We start from the raw sequence: 19,831 nt of genomic DNA, 5'->3' as shown, positions 1-19,831 counted from the left end.
AGTTAAATTCAAGTCATTCTGTTTCCAAGTATGATGACAACAATGTTTCCATTCATTCTTTCATTCAGTAAATATTTATTGCATATCTGTTCTATACCAGCTATTATTCTAAGGGTAGAGAATACATTAGTGATCCAAAGAGAAAAGAGAACCTTTTTATAGCTTACATTTTAGTGAAACTTTAGAGTATAGGAAGTAAATAAGATAAATTAGAAGGTGTAGAGCATATTAATGGGAGGTGATAAAGAGAAAAATAAGGAAGGGAAGGAAGATATGAAAAAAATTTTTTATATTTGTTGCCATTTTAGATAGGATGGCCAGGGATGGCATCACTAAGAAGACACCATTTGGGGCACCTGGGTGGCTCAGTAGGTTAAAGCCTCTGTCTTCAGCTCAGGTCATGATCCCAGGGTCCTGGGATCGAGCCCCGCATTGGGCTCTCTGCTCAGCGGGGAGCCTGCTTCCCTTCCTCTCTCTCTGCCTGCCTCTCTGCCTATTTGTGATCTCTGTCTGTGAAATAAATAAATAAAAATCTTAAAAAAAAAAGAAGACACCATTTGAGCAAAGACCAGAAGGAAGTATGGAGTCTTAGGTGTGCAGCTGGGGCTGGTCCTCAGAACTTTAGTCCATGTAAGTACGTGGTCTTTCCTCTGAGTGAATTGAGAAGTCCATTGGGGAGTTTTGAACAGGATGAGAAAGTGGTCTGACAACAATTTGGAATGATGAAGTGGTGGCTGTCTTGAAATTAGAACTTCCCTTGAGACATAGAGCAAGGGCAGCTATAGGCAGTCATGAGGAGGTTGTCACAGGCATGCGGGGGAGCGAGTAAATTTGGTGAGAAGTGGTCAGATTCTGGACATGATTTTTTTTTTTCTTAAAGATTGTATTTATTTGTCAGAGAGAGAGATAGAGAGAGAGAGCAGGCAAGCACACAAGCAGGGAGAGTGTTTGGCAGAGGGAGAAGCAGGCTCCCTGCTAATCAAGGAGCCCAATGTGGGACTTGATCCCAGGACTCTGGGATAATGACCTGAACCGAAGGCAGACACTTAACCAACTGAGCCACCCAGATGTCCCCCTGGACAAGTTTTGACAGCAAAGCCTACAGCCTCCATCTTTAATGCTTTTGTCAAAATGATTTTCAGGACACATAACATAAATGGGACCATTTTCATCCTTGGTTCTCCTATGGAACGTTCTTTTGGTTCTTGTGGAACTATTTTTAGGAGAGTATCTTGAATAATCTCTGGTTTGTGAGTGATCCCTAAAATTTACACTTGACAAAAGATTATATGAGGAAGGAGTGGTGCAGTAAGAGTGACAGGGAAAAAAGGGAAAGAAGTACAGAACCGAATGTGTGATGTGTGCCTGGCCTGGAGAACCAGGCACAGGCTTCCCTGTGCTATTAGTCAAGGAGAATAGAACGTCTTGTGAGAAGTACTGCTTTTTCAGCTTGTTTGGTTTTTCCTTGGAGAAAGAAACAGGAATGGTGTGGCTGACTCTATTATAGGATTTTGATGATGAGGTCAGGAGACTCGGTTATACCATTCATTCATTGATGGATATTGGTTGAGCATCTACTATGCACCAGCTACACTGTAGGCACTGGGGATATAAGGACATTAAGGCACAGTAACAGTTCATGAGAGGCCTGTAGTCCTGCAGGTGACACAGAGGAGCAGACAGGCAATCTTAATATGGGGCCGTGGGGCTCATTGGAGGAATATCTAACTCAGCCTGAGAGTGTCAGGCAGGACTTCCTGGAGAAAGAAGACCAGTGAGATAAGGAGGCATTATTTAGGCAAAAGCGAAGTCGTAGGAGGGTTGTGTTTCAGGCTGAGAGAACAGAATGCGCAAAGTATGAGAAATGAGAATGGTAAATTCAGAGCGTCTTAAGAGAAGGATGCTGGAAAGCCACAGAAGGTGCCAGCTGATTACATAGACAGGCTCTCATAAGCCACAGGACTTCCATCCTGTTCTGTCCACTGGCCTGTTTGTTTTATCTTGTTTGTGCTAGTTGGGTTTTCCTGTCTTCTATCAACAAGTGTATTAGAAATGAATCAAGGATGAATCAGGGCACACTGCCAGCCACTGAGGATTCATCACCGATCTTAACAACCTCCGCTCTTAACTGAGTGTAGTTTAGTGTTTGCTTCTATTGTTTAGTCTCCATGAGAATGTAAAAATGTCCCAGAAATAAAGGCTCTGTCACAGCAGCTTCCAACTGGTAGTAGATAACATGAAAACCAGACATATTAACACATTTTATTGGTGAATGTATTTTCTTTCTGGTCTTTTATCTTTATCCTTTTATTCTTATTTTATTGGAATCAGCCTCCCCCATGACCAGGGCAGGAAACTGTGCCTTATTTGGGGGCTACAGGCACACAGAGTCTGTCTGTAAATACCTGATGAGGGGTTAGGGACTTTAGGTGAAGGAGAAATTGCAGATTTGATTCCAGTGAAAACTGCTTCAAGAGGAATACTTATAACAAAACAACCGTAAAATTACGTCCTTTGTCCCCCTGCCCCAGAAACTCTCCAGTTTGTGTCAAGTCAGCCTCATCCTGTCCTGCCCATTCATTCTCTTGCTGCCTCCTGCTGAAAGTAGATGTTAAATCACTCATTTATTCCTTAGGAGGCTTTACACCTAGAAGCAGTTTTAGAGATTTTCTGGATTATTGCTCCCCACCTTACCCCAAACCCCGCCTACTGATAAGGCAAGAGCCTCAGAGAGGTGGAGCTCTTGCCTGGGCGCATGCCCAGTCTACTGTCCAGCCCAGAGGCACCACTGTGGGAAGCCAGCCCACCCGCCTTGTAGCGGAAGGTCTGTTCCCTTCATCCTTTGACTCCCACCGGAGGCAGAAATCAAAACAAATGAGGAAAAACAGCAGTCTCAAGATCCTGTGGGTTTTCCTTAGCTACGACTGCTTGTTCAGAACACTTAGTCAGGCAGGGGTTTTGATAAAGCAGTTGATCCCTAGACATTTATGCAAGGTTATAAAATAGGGCAAATGAGGTACATTCTAAGATTAATACCAAGATATTGGAGAATGATTAGTCATGGTGCAAAGTATTTTACTATAAGTACTCCTTTGGTTTGCTAGTAAAAATTAGATACATATGAGACTTTAAAATATGTACCTATGAACATCTCTCTTTATTTATATATGGATATCAAACTATCTGTCTTTCTGTGTACCTACCAAGATTTATGTGTAACATTCCCAGGAACCTATTGCTTCAAGGGAAGCCTGTTCATAGACCTGGATTCTATAATTTGCTCTAGCCGTGTTAAAAGGCTCAATGAGACTTTCTGAGTTTTCATGCTGAACTTCACAGCAATTTGCCACAGGTCAGTTACGGTTCATGCTGTAGAGCTCTAGCTGAGTATATGACTCTGTCCGCAAACATGGGACTTGAGTAGGACATAGGAGACACTGCTGGTTGGCAGGGTGAGAGGAGATATGACTTAGCCTGCCTTTATAGCACTCTGGTGAGCCTTTCTTATGAAAGGTTGCTTTGAATCTTTAGGCTGGGACCTATTCTGTGATCATTACAGCTTTTCAAGTCCTGATATATACTTATCTCTTTCTTAGGCTTCTCTATGTTTTAGAATTTTAACACTATGATGTTGTGATAAGTAGGTAAGCAGGGGGAAGCCACCATAACTATTTCTTCCTGGAGAGTGAAAAAGATAAAGGTTCTTAGTTGTTCTAGACAACTTAGGCCCATGTTAATAGGAATGGATAATCTTAATGCCTAAATAACATTAAGTATTTATAATTATGTTTATTAAATATGTCTAGGAATTTCTCAAGCCTGTAAAAGCCAAGTGAGTTTAAAAAACAGGCTTTAATAGTATCTACCATCAAAGAAGCAGAAATCCCTTGGAATTAGAATAAATAGATGGGAAGCAGCTACTTACTGAAGCCTGAGGTTGCAGTGATACAATCAACTGTATTTGTCTTTTTATTTTATTTTTAAAATTTTAAAAATATCTTATTTCTTTGTGTGTGTGAGAGAGAGAGAGAGAACAAGCAGGGGAGTGGCAGGCAGAGGGAGAAGCAAGGAGCTTGATGTGGGACTTAATCCCAGGACTCTGGGATCATAATCTGAGCTGAAGGCAGATGTTTAACCAACTGAGCACCCAGGCGCCCCCATATTTGTCTTTTTAGACATCCAGGAATTGAGTTGAATAATCCTCATTCTGTGAGGTTAGTGAGATGAGTTTGTCAGCAGCATTAATTAAACTTTCTCTGTAAGTTATCCCATCATTCTGTCAGGAGGGCTGGGTAGGTGCAGCTTCCGTAACAAACAGCCCTTAACTTTTTGTGACTTAATATAACAAAAGGTTATATCTTGCCCATGCCACGTGACCAGTGAGAACTGGAGGGAGAGCTCTGTGTGTATGGTCACTCAAACCCAGGCTGGTGGAGATTTCAACTCATTATGAGCTTCCTGACCCTTAGAACTGGCGAATGAGGGGCACCTGGGTGGCTCAGTGGTTAAGCCTCTGCCTTCAGCTCAGGTCATGATCTCAGGGTCCTGGGATCGAGTCCCACATCGGGCTCTCTGCTCTGCAGGGAGCCTGCTTCCTCCCCTCTCTCTCTCTCTGCTTGCCTCTCTGCCCACTTGTGATCTCTCTCTGTCAAATAAATAAAATCTTAGAAAAAAAAAAGAACAACAACAAAAAAAAGAACTGGCGAATGAAGTTCTGCTGGGTCTCACCCTAGCAATTAAATGCTTCAGCCTTGAAGAGACATACAACAGTTCTACTGACATTTCATTAGCCAAAGTGAGATACATGCCCACACTTAGTTTAAGGGGCCAGAGAAACATAGTCCCACCAAAGGTCTGGGGAGAGGAAGAGGACTGATGATATAATTATACCATAGGAGCCCATTCAGCTGGTAAGATATTATCTGTAATATTTTCTTCTTTGTATTTGTAATAAATGAAATAGGAGAATGATATTTCCCATGACAAATGATTGATTTTTATTCAAAAGGCCAAGTAGGTTATTTTGAAACAGCCTCATTTACTGCTTCTACACTTGAGCTCATACCCATTTATTTATTTACGAAATGCCCAGGAAACTTACTTAGGTATTGAAATGAATTGTTAGTTTTCTAACTACTAGAGTCTGAATGACTCTTTGCCTATAGGTTTTCTTCTAGAATTTTTTTGTTGTTGTCTTCAACGACTTGTTAGTCTCTCACAGAAAAATAAAAACACACCTGTACACAGCAAGACAATTCGTACCTCAAATCTAAAAGCTCTAGCATATTGGACTTATACTATGTGGGAAGCACATTATGGGTACTTCACCCAATTTGTCTCTTTTGATCTCCCCAGAAGTTCTGGGCAATAGGTACCATGGTCCCGATTTAGAGATGTGGAAACGGAGACTCATAATAGTTAATCAACTAGCTCAGAGACACACAATTTACGGAGCTGGGATTTGATCCAAGTCAATTTGATGGCACATCCCAGCCTCTGTCCATTGTAATTTGCAGCTTCCATGTACTCATAATAACTCTGTAGCAAAACAACATTTATCATCACTCTGGGCTTCTGGATTTGCTATGAATATTATATGCACAGAAAGACCTTCTATAATGTCGCCAGCCTGACCGCAGCCCTTGAGCTGCGTGGGGGAGGAGGGGAAGCACTATTTGATAGTCAAGAGCTGATTGTGAAATCAGCCTGTCCGGCAGTTAACTGCTCCCAGACTCAGTTTCCTCCTCCGTAAAATGGGGAGAATAAGAGTATCGCATCTACCTAAGCACTTACAAGGCCTGAATGAGTTATTATTTGTAAAATGCTTAGAATGATACACAGAACAGAGGGTTATATGATCGCTTTACATAAATAATATCTGGGGCTCTTTGTCACGAGGGCATATAGTTGTGCAGGCTGACCATAGTTAGTTGACAATGAGGTTCAGTGTGACTACAAAGGCCTGGGATATGTTTGCCTTAGACCAGAGAAACGGTTTTCAGGGGAGTCATATGGGTTCTTTGGAGTCACGGAGAGGAGAGGCAGGTGGTCAAGGCCACTTCTATTGAACAGAGACTGAGTTTTGGTTTGGGGCTTTTTCAGTTCTATCAGTTGAGAGCAGAATATGCAGACTTTCAGAGCGTGGGCAGGCGGCTTCTTTCTTTCACTAGACGTCCAACGATGCAGGTGCTACTCGAACAGTGAGCATTGCGACATCAGAGTTCTTTCCTAAGTCCATGGCCACTGTCTTTTGACTGTTTTGTCCCTGAGGATGGCCTGCATAAAACTAAGAAGGAGACAATGAATTTTTCTTATGTCAACCTGAAGTTCTTTTCTTATTTTTTTTCAAGATTTTTAATTTTTAAGTATCTCTACACCCAATGTAGGGCTTGAACTCACAACCCCAAGACCAAGAGTCGTGTGCTGTACTGATGCAACCAGCCAGGTGCTCCTGTCCTGAAATTTCTTAAAAAGTGAATTCTGGGATGATTTTGATGCCAGGGCTCTGGGGCTGGACATTTTGGGAGCTGGATTATAGTGCAGGACAGGCTGTGAGGACTTTTGCATACCCAAGGAAGGGAACTGACGTTTATGAAAGAGCCAGCTTTGAGAGACACTGTGTTGGATTTATGTACATGATCTTAAAAGCTCATTACAGCAATCTCATGAAATGTATTTATTTCTCTCTCTCTCTCTTTTTAGATTAAAAACCCCCAAGGCTTAGAATGATTAAAATACATGCTCAAGGCCACCTGGGTAGTAAAGAGAATGGGATATGGTGTGAGCTGTCCTTCACTCCCTTGGCAGCAGGCAGTGGGAGGAAAGGTGGAGGAGTCAGCTCAACCATTTCTTTTCTTTTCTTTCCTTTCCTCTCCTTTCTTTCTTTCTTTCTTTTTTTTTTTTTTTTTGCTCAACCATTTCTGTAAGTAGATTAATTTTACATCAGGGGTTTGAAAGTGGAAAACCACTGGGGGATGGAGTAGTTGTTACATTATTATTTTTTTAAACCAAAAGGATGGAAAAAATGAATATATCTGTCATTCAAACAGAATTGAAGCACAGAACAATAAAAAATTCCCAAGACAGGATAGGGGTAAAAAAATCAAGAATATCTCTTTCAGGCAGGTGGCAGCTATCCAGTTTTGGACAAGAATAGAATAAAACTGTAATCTTCAATTACATTGTATGTAAGAATGTATAGAGGTGATCCACAGTAAGTCTCCATCTATTTTTTGGCTGTCCTTTTCCCTCACTCATTTCCTTAGATAAATTATACTCCAGACCAGATGTTGCTGAGTTGCTTAATTAAAACAGAAGATCATACCCAATTTAGAGACCTGGGGAGGATGCTTCGTTGCTTGGAAGAAGGTTAGGATTGAATTCTTGAGCGGAGGAACTCCCTGGGTCTCACTCCATCATACGTACCTTGTATGTTATGGGTTTTTAATAAATATTTGTGATGTTTGTGGGTCATACTAGCAGTTCTTAATGGTTTCACCACATGAAATAGAATAAAACCTTATATTTAAATCATGTTTTTTGGAATTATGGACAAGATAGCTATTAGGTAAACCTCATAGTCAAGGATATGCAGCTGTGAAATTTGAAAGGCACTTTATTATTTAGCAGAAATATTCTGATTGATGTTTTAACCCTTTTTATAGTGAAATTGGAGGTAATTTCCTATGTGTGACCTACATTTGATATATTTGGAGGTTTTTTTTTTTTTTTTTGGTACATTTGTTCAATATGATGACCATCTGGATTTGTATTATTTTACTTCAGTGATTGAAACTAAAATGTGACTACACTAAACCTTACATTACTAAACCACCACCACCACCACCACCACCAACAGAGCAAAAACATTTCATTCTTCACTGGCTCATCTATGTGTGAACAGAAACGCGGATTTGTTGAAAAATTCTTCTTTCACATTGGGAATGACATTTCAGGATAGTCAGTGAAATTTAAAGTCAGTCACTAGCAGGGCACTGGGGGGCCCAGTTGGTTAAGCAACCAATTCTTGGTTTCCACTCAGGTGGTGATCTTGGGCTCCTGGGATTGGGCTCCTCCTGCAGAGGGCTCCACACTCAGCACAGAGTCTGCTTGGATTCTTTCTCCCTCTCCCTCTGCCCCTCCCCTATACACTCGCGCTCTCTCTCTCTCTCAAATAAATGGATGGATCTTAAGAAAGTCTGTCACTAGATAATAAGGTCTCTTTTATGTGTACAATAGTTTTTCAAAACTGAGGTTAAACCTTACAAATATTTTTGGATCATCATGATTTTTTACCCTTATTCATATTTATTTATTTATTATTTAAATTTTTTTTCCTATTTTAAATATTTAAAAAGTTGTGGCAAAATACATATAACATAAAATTTACCCTCTTAATCATTTTTAGGTATACAATTCAGTTGTGTTAACACATTGTTGTGCAACCAGTCTACAAAAATCTTTTCATCTTGCAAGATGAAACTCTGTACTTATTAAAGAACTCCCATTCCACCCTATTTCTAGTCCCCAGCAGCTGGTCTACCATTCTATGGAGAAAAAAAGCATTCTACTTTCTGTCTCTATGAATTCGGGGTACTCTAGGTTCCTCAAAAAAGTGCAATCATATAGTCTTTGTCTTTTTGTGATTGGCTTATTTCATGGAGCATAATGTCTTCAAGGTTCATATATGTGACAGGTGTCAGAATTTTCTTTTTTTCTAAGTCCGAATAATATTCCATTGTATGAATATACCACATTTTGTTTATCCATTTACCCATTGGTTGACACTTGGGTTGCCATTGCAAGAAAGGCTGCTATGGATATGGGTGTATAAATACTTTTGAGACCCTGCTTCCAGTTCTTTTGGGTATACACCTGGAAGTGAGATTTATGGATCACATGGTAATTCCATTTCTTGAGTAATTGCCAAAAATTTTCCATAGCTTTTTCTTATTCACTTTTTTTTTTAAAAAGATTTTATTTATTTATTTGACAGAGAGATCACAAGTAGATGGAGAGGCAGGCAGAGAGAGAGAGAGAGGGAAGCAGGCTCCCTGCTGAGAAGAGAGCCCGATGCAGGACTCGATCCCAGGACCCTGAGATCATGACCTGAGCTGAAGGCAGTGGCTTAACCCACTGAGCCACCCAGGCGCCCTTCTTATTCACTTTAAATTAATTTTTAGTTTTACCAAAGTAAGTTGTGCACATAAAGTATTTGGACACATTTTTAGATCACAAATTTTGGTTAAGTAACCAGCACTTACATTATTACGACTATTGTAAATATTTCACATTGCTGAGCCCATGTTTGCCAGACATAATATGATAGGCTTCCTTCCTTGTACTAAATTTTTTTTTTCAGGTTGACTATAACATTCCAGGGTAATCAATGAAATTTAAAGTCAATAATTAAGTAATGAGCCCCTTCCAAGTTTCTTTTTATTATTCCTGGAATTGTTACTATCTCATTTTTTATTGACTTTGTCTCTGTGCCTATTGCTGTATTTCCTAATTGCATCAATAGAGCTGTCTGATGCCAATCACTAACTTCTTCCAGATGCTCAAGCACACCATTCATCCTACCAGCTCCACAAATTTCTTGAAATCCTTATCTTCTTTTCACTGAGGGCATTTTATACAGATTTTACAAAGTTTCTCTCTTCCTTTCTTTGCAGTTTACCCATTTCCTCCAAGTGTTGCTTTTCTATATGTTTCTGTGATCTCCCTCTTTCATACTGAAGTCTTTCCTCCGATTTCTAGTGATCTTTGCTTGTCTGTTCCCATGTAAATTTGAGGCCCTGAAGGGCTGAGAGAAAACTCTGTATGTATAAGGTAGACTTCTTCGTAATGTAATCAGGTTGTAAGTGAACCTTATTTTTAAGGAAGCCTCACGAGATTAGGATCATTAGATCTTATTTTTCTCTGGGTCATTCAGTTTCCTCCCCCAAGTTCCTGAGTCTCCTCACAGGAGATGTGTACCTGGCTGTTAGCATCCTGGACATAGGATGGCCTTTGATGATCAGGCTTTCTTGTAATGCCTGTTTTTAGTTTGGCATCTCACTACTGCCCTCTATTCTCTCTGAGCCTGGTGATTATAATACTGATTCATCTGCCTTTCCAAAGCTTTTAAGTTGATATTTCTCAGTTCTATTAGAATGTGTCTTCCTGTTGATATTAGAGGTTCTATGACTAAGTTAATAGAATTAAAAAGAAAAACAAACATGTTTAACATTCTGGAAAGACAGCAAATGCTTTTTTTTTTTTTTTTAAGATTTTGTTTATTTGACAGAGTGAGAGAGAGATCACAAGTAGGCAGAGAGGCAGGCAGAGAGAGAGAAGGGAAAGCAGAGAGCCCGATATGGGGCTTGATCTGAGCAGAGAGCCAGATATAGGGCTCGATCTCAGGACTCTGAGACGATGACCTGAGCCGAAGGCAGAGGCTTAACCCACTGAGCCACCCACGCACCCCCCAGCAAAATGCTTTTAAAAAAATGTTGCATGCAGAAAGAAAAATTAATCATGGAGAAAGGAAGAAAAGCTTTCTCTAGGCAAAGACCTTTTCAAGAGATTTATTTTTTGATGTAATAAATATAGCTGATGGAAATAGGAAAGGTAAATCACTAATCTACTGTTATATGTGATCTAGGAATGCTCTAAGCCAGAGGGCAACTCACTTGTGAGTGGCCACAACGAAGATAGAATTCGGGGTTTGAAACAAGAACAGAAGATGAAGTACACAAAAACTCACAGATGCAGCTCTGGAACCTGGAGGCTGGGGGAAGGGTGGGCCCAGAGGAAGCAGAAGTTCTTTCCTAGAGCCAAGAGCAGGGAGAACTTGTGAGAGACTGCAGGGCTAGAGCCTAGAGCATGATAGGGTTAATGTAGAAGTAGAAGCCTTAGAAATAAAGACAAATTACTACGATGACTTTGATCTATGACCATGACCCGCTTCCTCCTTGCTAAGGGAGCGGTGAGAAAACCCTGTCCTGGGACTGTGTCTCTCTTATTCTAAACTATAGTCTTGTGGGGGCCCATCATAAGAGAGTTCTGTGGTCCCTTGGGCCTGGCTGTGTGGCTTACTCAGGTCTTCTTCATGTCTAGTGGGGTAGCCAGCCTTCCTGCTTTGCCATTAAGAGCAAACACAAGACCTTTATAACTAGTGTCAGAAATACATCTGGGGCACCTGGGTGGCTCAGTGGGTTAAGCCTCTGCTTTTGGCTCAGGTCATGATCTCAGGGTCCTGGAAAGGAGCCCCACATGGAGCCCCACATCGGGCTTTGTGCTCAGCAGGGAGCCTGCTTCCCCTTCTCTCTGCCTCCCTCTCTGCCTACTTGTGATGTTTCTCTGTTGGTCAAATAAATAAATAAAAATCTTAAAAAAAAGTACATCTGCTCTTCTGAATGTTAGCACTCCTGATAGGCTGGCTCTGCTTTCTGGAGATGAAACAGTTGTTCTGTAGCTCTCCCAAAGTGCTCCCTTCCTTTCTACTTCTCCTGCAAGTGAACCTCATTCCTCTTCCTTCCTTTGGAGAAGGATGACCCAGGCCTGGGAGTTAGTCCTGCTCAAAGGTTTTCCCTTCCCAGCTCACTTCTTAGGCTCTTCAGGATCAGACCCAGGCTAGAGCATGGTGTGTGGGAAAAGCTCACTCCACATTTGTGGGACAACCTGATCCCCTGGACAGTCTGTGGGGGTGGTCCAAAGAGGCTTCCACAAGCACATCCTTTCTTTGAAGTCTTGTGCAACATGCTGAAAAATTCATGCAATTAAAAATTTAAAAACCTGTACTATTTTTGTATTATTCTAATATTTATATATTAAATTAGTAAAACATTACTTCCTCTCCAGTCTTCAAGCACATTTGATACTCGAGCTTTGTACTGTGCTGCTGAACCCTTTGTGACTCTCTTACGTGAACCTCTAGGAGTTATATCTAAAACAGTTGGAGAAGTAAAGAATCTGAAAAAAGATTGAACTAGATGTCAGAGAATGTGTCTGTGGGATGGTTATCTACTTCTGGGCCATGCGTCTGTGGGTCTCTCTCTGGACCTTTGTTTCCTCATCTGTGAAATGGGGAGGTTGGACTAGAGGCTCTCTTTGTTTCCTCATGAGCATTTTTCTCTCCTGAATTACCCACATTTTGTCTCAACATTCTGCTTCATTTCACACAAAGTCATAGCCACACTATGATCTCTATGGACCTCCTTTTATTATTTGCAATATTCATGCCTAAAAGATATTAGTCTTCCCTGTGGGGTTGTTGGAAGTCATCAAGAATAAAAGTTATTGGGAAACTCTTTGCGTGAAATAGAGAATAAAATAAAGTCATGTTAATTAATTTTATGCCTGTTTGATTCCAGTTCCATCCTGGCCTTTTCATTCGAACATACATATGTATTTGTGTATGAAGTGCATATGAACATGTGTGCAATTAGGTTTGTCAGATTATGTTCTTGGCTTAAAGTCTATTCTGGCATAATGCTTATAGAAATCAAAACAATTAATTAAAAAGAAGAATTGTTTTGACTATTACTTTTAGAAGAGGATTGTGAAAACTCACAGTGGCTGGAGGTGTTTTGAAGAAGCTTGCATGCACCTCTAAAATACTGCTCTGGGTCTTTTATGGGACAGGAGATGATAGAGCGTTTTAAAATGATTGTTTTGGGATTTAGGGATTTATTTTTATCCTTGGCGTAGAGTTCAGTTATTTTTCAGAGGGACAGAAGTCCTGAGGTGGAGTAGTCACTCCTTTTATAAGGTATTACTCCATCTGGCATGGGATAATCCGTAATTTACTCACAAGGTTTGGATGCCAGGTCCATGGGGTAAGGACTTGGGGGATGTGTATTTTAAAAATTGGGCCTCAGAGCGAAGACCGTGGACCTGGAGAGAAAGATTTTGGCAAAGGTTTTCTTGCCGAGGAAACAGTAAAATGATCCACAGAGACAAATGAGTGGTTGCTTTCGGGGCGTTCTTACTGTATGATCTGTTTTATGAGCAGAACATGTGCTTTCTGAGAACCTGGCTGTTTTGTATTTATCAGGGGACAGTCCTGCTCAGATAAGCCTGAAGCATCCTAGCTCTCCAGTCCCCTAGCCTGCCATTTCCCCCAGGGATTCCTGGTCACTAGCCACATTGAATAATTTGCTAGTTCCCAAACAAAACCATTTGATGTGTTCTTGTGTTCCTTTGTTCTTTGCCCGGCTGGTCAAATCCCACCTACCCTTCAACGTGAGCTCTAGCATCTACCTCTGCAGGAATTCTTTGTTGGTGGCATCTCTGTCACAGGGGGAGTGGGATGTCTGTCTGCCATATGCTGACCTCCTCTCTTCCCTCCTCTCACATGGATTGCGATTTTGGGGTATTGTCTCTTCTGCTGCTGGACTGGCCACGGTAGGCTAGGAGGCAGGGAGTAGGCCATGTTTATGGTTATTTCTCCATTCTGGCCTCAGGCTCAATACATGTTTTTGCAAATGACTAGTGAATGTCATATCTACTTAGATTGCTTTGTCTTTAGCCTCCTCAGAATCAATCCGATAGGCTGCATAGGGTAGTGGTTTGAGTGCATGGGCTAAGAAGCCAGTGTGCTGGTTGGAATCCTGCATTACTACTTACTAGCTGTGAGACTGTTCTCAGCCTGTTTCCTCATCTGTAAAATAGGAATCATAAGAGTATGTACTTCATAGAGTTGTTATGAGGATTAAATGAGCTAATATTTGTCAAGTCCTTAGAATAGTGTTTGACCTGCGCTGAAGGTGCATTTTTTTTTTAAAGATTTTTATTTATTTATTTGACAGACAGAGATCACAAGTAGGCAGAGAGACAGGCAGAGAGGGGGGGGGGAAGCAGGCTCCCTGCCGAGTGGAGAGACCGATGTGGGGCTCGATCCCAGGACCCTGGGATCATGACCTGAGCCGAAGGCAGAGGCTTTAACCCACTGAGCCACCCAGGCGCCCCTGAAGGTGCATTTTTAAAAAAGATTTATTTATTTATTTGAGAGAGAGTGGGAGGAGGGGCAGAGGGAGAGAATCTGAAACAGACTCCCCTCAGACCACGGAGTCTGACATAGGGCCCAATCTCATGACCTGAGATGAAACCAAGAGTTGGATGCTTAACTGACTGAACCACCCAGGCACCCCTGAAGGTGCGTTGTTTTATTTATTTATTTTTATTTTTATTTTTATTTTTTTACTGTGTCCCAGGCTTCTTTATTTAAGAAAGTGATGTGGGGATTAAAAACAAGAGCATCCTTGAACTTCACCTTCCTTCCAACCAGTCCCCCCAGACTGCCTGCCCCCACACCCTTTGTATTCCCAAATCCTTTCTTAGTGAATGAAGAACTTAATCCCAAAGCCCCAGTACAAACCCCAGGTTCTCTTTCCCGCACTCTTCCCCTTCCTTGGGCCCCCACTCCTGGGAAGGGCTGGCACCTCAGTTTGAATGCACGGGAGAGCCCAGAGTGGTGACAGACACAGAGGGAAAGCCTTCACCCTCAGGGAAAGGGACTGAGGAGTACAGCGTAGTGAACTGAGGGTCCCCATAGCCTGGGGTACCAAAATGGGGCTCTGGTGCCAGAGGAAAGGATACTGGTGCCCCTGAGAAAGGGGACCCAGCAGCCTCAGAATCCTCTCGTTGGGAATAGTCACTGCTTGACTGTTTGCCCTTCTGCCGATGATTGCAGAACCACACTCGGACCACGTCCTTCTCAAGGCCGAGCTGCTGGGCAATGTGGCTGATCTGCTTGCAGAGTGGGCTTTGGGCACTGCAGGAACGTGTTCTCCAGGTTGCCTCTCACGCGGTTCTCCATACTCGTTTGCTTTCTCTTTCGGGCCTGCACGAGGGTCTCTGCTTTGCATATCTCTGTAGGTTTTCGTTGTTGTCAGCGTCCTCCACCCACTTCCGCAGGGGCTGCAGCTTACACATGTTCTTGAAACTGCGCTGCAGAGCCTCCAAACGGCAAATGGTGGTTTGGCTGAACACCTCCCCAAAGAGAACCCCCCGGTGAGACCCACATCAGCCTGAGTATATCCCAGGGTGATCCTCTTCTGCTTCTGGAGCTTGGCAAACTGTTCCAGGTCTTTCTGCAAAGCTTTGATATCCTGTGACTCCTCAGGGCTTCTCATTGTCCGGCTTCTCAGCCCCAGGGGGGCTGAAGGTACTTTTTTAATAAATAAAATAATTTTGTGGAATCTGAGTCAACACAGTAGACAGAAGGGTGATAACGGTGGGTTCAGTCCCCAGATTATATGGCGAATGGCCTTTGCTGTTGGGCACCATGCAAATTTATACCCCATGTGAAGATGGTTATAGATGACTGAGAATAAATCTCACTTTGTCAACTGAAAAAAATACCACATATCTTCAGTTCAGGAAAATGAAACCCAATTTTGATGCCCTCTTCATCTATTTTTTTTAAAAAGACTTATTTATTTATTTTAGAGAGAAAGAGAGAGAGAGAATACCAGTGGAAGGAGGGTTTGGGGAGGGAGAGGAGGGGCAGAGGGAGAGAGAGAATTTCAAGCAGACTTTGTGCTGAGGGCAGAGCCTGTCATGGGGCTAGATCTGAGATCATGACTTGAGCCTAAATCAAGAGCTGGCCACTTAACTGAGCGACCTAGGCGCCCCTTCACCTATCTTTTTATAAACTTTTTTTTTTTTAAAGATTTTATTTATTTATTTGACAGACAGAGATCACATGTAGGCAGAGAGGCAGGCAGAGAGAGAGAGAGGAGGAAGCAGGCTCTCCACTGAGCAGAGAGCCTGATGCGGGGCTCGATCCCAGGACCCTGAGATCATGACCTGAACCGAAGGCAGAGGCTTTAACCCACTGAGCCACCCAGGCGCCCCTCTTTTTATAAACTTTAAAACGTGCAGCTTTCATTTGGTTTTATCACCACCCTGTTTCACACGGATTGTCTTCCTATTGCCCCCCGTTGCTCACCATGGCTTCCAAGCCCCAGGTGATCCGACTCCGCCTTCTTTCCACAGCCTCATCTCTTGCCACTGCTCCCCTTATTTTTCCTTTTCCTGAGTGAAGTTCCAGACAGGACCTCCTTTTCATTCATGCAGGGCTCCTTCCAGACTCTCCTCAGTGGTTTCTCCTCCTGTCTGCATAAACATACCTCCTTGGAAGCTTCACATCTTCTGGGTTAGTGTAGGGCCCTTTGTCATCTGCTCCCTGGCACTTGGTGTGCCCTTACTGTATCCTCTGTCACATGGCACTGCATGTTATTGCTTAATTGTCAGTTTTCTCCGCTAGATTATAAACTCCAAGGGGTCAGGGACCAAGTCTGTTTTGCTCACTGTTGTGTTCCTATTATTTTAAACAAAGCCTGGCAGGCAGTGGGCCTTCAATAAATACTGACTGAATGAGTGTATTTAATTTTAGCAATCAGAAGATTTTCAGTCTAACCCAACCCAGATTTCAGCTGCCTTGGTGTCCCCAACTCCTCCATTGGTTGCAATGGGATTGTCCATTAAGGCTGAATGAAATTGGCTTCAGTCTCCATCCTCTTGTGGAGGGTCATCTCTTCTCTGTAGATCAATGGAAGATGGTTCCATTTATCCCAGGCATCTCAGCTGACCTTTTGCATTGTATCTCCAGTGCCTGCTGGCCCTTTTCCATGCTGCAGATACCATCCTGATTCCAGTGGTACCAAAAGTGCCCCCTCTCAAGGCTCTGTGTGTCATGGGATGGGTACTTAGCAAGCAACTTAAAATAAAATATAACATATCTCCATTTTGAGTGGTCCTTTGTCTCTTCCTGACTCAGATTTTTCTTGTTCATCTGTTCACCGTTTTTTTTTGTTTTTTTTTTTTTTGTTTTTTTTTTTTTTGGACTTGGGTAGAAGGTCATTGAGATGATTCTGGGTCCTTCTTTGTCTTCTGCCCTATTCCTAAATACCTGTTAGTTTCTTATGTAGACCCAGCTTTGCTGTTTCATTGTCTGGCTTTTGTTTTCCCAGGTGCTGTCCCTAGGATTTTGTTTTCACTAGCGAGAACGTCCATAGCTTAGGGTCATGTTAAGAGGTTGGGCTCTAGGGGCGCCTGGGTGGCTCAGCGGGTTAAGCCGCTGCCTTCGGCTCAGGTCATGGTCTCAGGGTCCTGGGATCGAGCCCCGCATCGGGCTCTCTGCTCGGTGGAGAACCTGCTTCCTCCTCTCTCTCTGCCTGCCTCTCTGCCTGCCTGTGATCTCTCTCTGTCAAATAAATAAATTAAAAAAAAAAAATCTTAAAAAAAAAAAAGAGGTTGGGCTCTAGGGCCAAACCACCTGGTTCCACACTGGGTGTGTAGCCTTCCCTGTGTTGCTGAACTTCTACCTGCCTCAGGTTCCTCATCTGGAAGATGGTCATTGGAATGACTTAAAATGATAATTGTTATATGGATCCATATAATACATATAAAATAGTTAGAAAAATGCCTGGCACATACTAGGCACCTACTAAATATTAACTTTTTTAAAAAATTAAGACGTATGCATAATCAAGACAGGTTTCTTTTTGAGAGGACTTCTTCAGAAAATGATTTAAGCAACACTGCTTTTTCTTTACACTAATTCCAAGTCACCTGTTGATTTTCTAAAATGTCCTCTGTTGTCAAGCATATAGGACTGGCTAAGAGTGCCAGTTTAGAATCAGACTGGGCTTAGAACTTGGATCTACTTGATTTCTTTCTTTTTTTCTTCTTAAAGATTTTATTTATTTATTTGACAGACAGAGATCACAAGTAGGCAGAGAAGCAGGCAGAGAGAGGAGGAAGCAGGCTCCCTGCAGAGTGGAGAGCCCGATGTAGGGCTCCATCCCAGGACCCTGGGATCATGACCTGAGCTGAAGGCAGAGGCTTTAACCCACTGAGCCACCCAGGTGCCCCTCTACTTGATTTCTTTTTAATTTGATCCTCTGACATTACTAGAAGACTCGACCTTCTCATCTATCAAATTGGGACTATACTACCGCCTAGAGTTTGTGTGTGGATCTGCCTGAAGATTAAAGGAGCTCATTCAATGTATCAGAAACAGTAGCTGAGTCCAGGATGTAATAAGTACTTCATAACTGTAAGTGATTACTGTTATATTAATTTCATTGTTACATTTTTTTAGTGCACCATTAAAATGGTACATGCCTTTCTGGAAGGCTAAAGAATTAAGTAGCCGCTAACTTCATCACATCCTGTGGTGTGAAATATTTTCTCATTCATTTAGAAGAGGGCATTTGTCTTGATGCTCCATGGAGCTCTTACAGAAGGGGCAAGGGAAGAGGCACGAAATACATTTTGTGAAAAGGACAATGGAATTTTCCCATTTGGCATCCCTAGCACTGGTGGAATTAGGAACTATTTAACAGAAAGCTTCTCCTTTCTCAAGGGGGCCATGGCTCTACCCAAGTAGAGCTTTCTATACTTCTTTGACTGGTTAGTACATGGATGAATGTAAACTTGCTATCCAGCAGAGAGACTGATTGAGTGATACCCTAATGGTGCCATTGGCAAAGGATAAACCAAGATAGAAACAAAGCTGCTTTCCAAATAATGCTCAGAGCCTTTCTTGATACTTTCCATTATAATTCATTCCCATTAGAGCACTATGGACCGTTTTAAAGCTATTACATTGTAATTTCAGAGCTGACGATAAATTTTAAAGAATACACACAAACACACATACACACACAGTTTCTTAGCATTTCAAAGAAAATGGAAAGGTAAGATTTGCCAACCAGAATCCAAATTTCAAAACCAGTGAGATGTTGAAATACTGCTCTGCATTTCATTGAACTCAATAGACAATACACTTCAGAAAAAATCAAACTTTAAATAATCATTCCTGTGCTGATAGTATAAATACATATATCAAAGAGGATAGAGAATCAAAGAATCAAATGATCCTGAATTTAGTTTGAATCTTCAGCTAAGATGTATTAAAAAAAATGTGAACAGTTGCTTCCTTGTTCAGGTGGCAGTTAAGTTATATGACAAGGCATTAGAACAGTACAAAGAACAATGTATCTACTACAAAGAGCAAGCACCTAATATGTTATTCAGTGGCACTAATTCTTCTATATCTGGGCCAGCCAAGGCAAAAAAAAAAAAAAAAAGTGTGGGTTCATCAAATAAAGGCTCCTGCCAAGAGTTTTAAGACACACAATTTACTAGGTAATAAAGTTTATGTATTTATACCACATGGGCCACTTTGCAGACAATCTGTATTTTAGGCACATTGCAGAATTAATTTTTTTCCTTTTAATAAACATTCCTCACATTTAGACTTGTTGATAGTTTTAATTGAAATAATGTTGGCTTCTAGTACTTTCTTTCTAAGTCAGTCATTACTTCAGGCAGCTTTGGATTAGAGTCGGGGAGGAAGTACAAGGATGAAATAGAACCACATTCTTCATTCTGCTGCCAGATGGTATCACCATGCTTCCTTACGCTAGAGGAAAATGTCTGCCTCCTCACCACCAACCCCCTATTCCAGGATTGAGGAACCCCATGATCAACTCCAGACCATTTCTGGGCAAAGAGCCAATTTCCCCTGACTTTCACTGTGGTCCCAGATGTGGTGTTGAATCTTGTTATAGCAGGAAATAGTGGCTGAAGCTTCAAACCCCAAATCCTTGATCTATAGGTGGAAAGTGCTAGAAAGAACTTTCTCATTGTACAAATGAGAAAACTGAGGCCCAGCAAAGGACTCTCCCCAGGTCACAGGATATGTTAGAGTGGAGCAAGAATCCGTGTCTTCTTCACCCTTCCTGCCATTTTGGAGGCACAGGTCCTGTGGTTGTGTTTATCTACTTGGCTCATCATGTGGTGAAGAGCAGCTACATTGTTTGGCTGGTGATGG

General features: G+C 41.9%; 1 pseudogene; it reads right to left on the bottom strand.

Moving 5' to 3' along the window:
• Positions 1-14,427: 14,427 nt before the first annotated feature.
• On the bottom strand, positions 14,428-15,137 carry LOC125104675 (POU domain, class 5, transcription factor 1-like; annotated as a pseudogene).
• Positions 15,138-19,831: the final 4,694 nt, after the last annotated feature.

This window comes from Lutra lutra, chromosome 7, assembly GCF_902655055.1.
Source record: "Lutra lutra chromosome 7, mLutLut1.2, whole genome shotgun sequence".
Lineage (NCBI taxonomy): Eukaryota > Metazoa > Chordata > Mammalia > Carnivora > Mustelidae > Lutra > Lutra lutra.
This window is presented reverse-complemented; position numbering and strand designations above follow the sequence as displayed.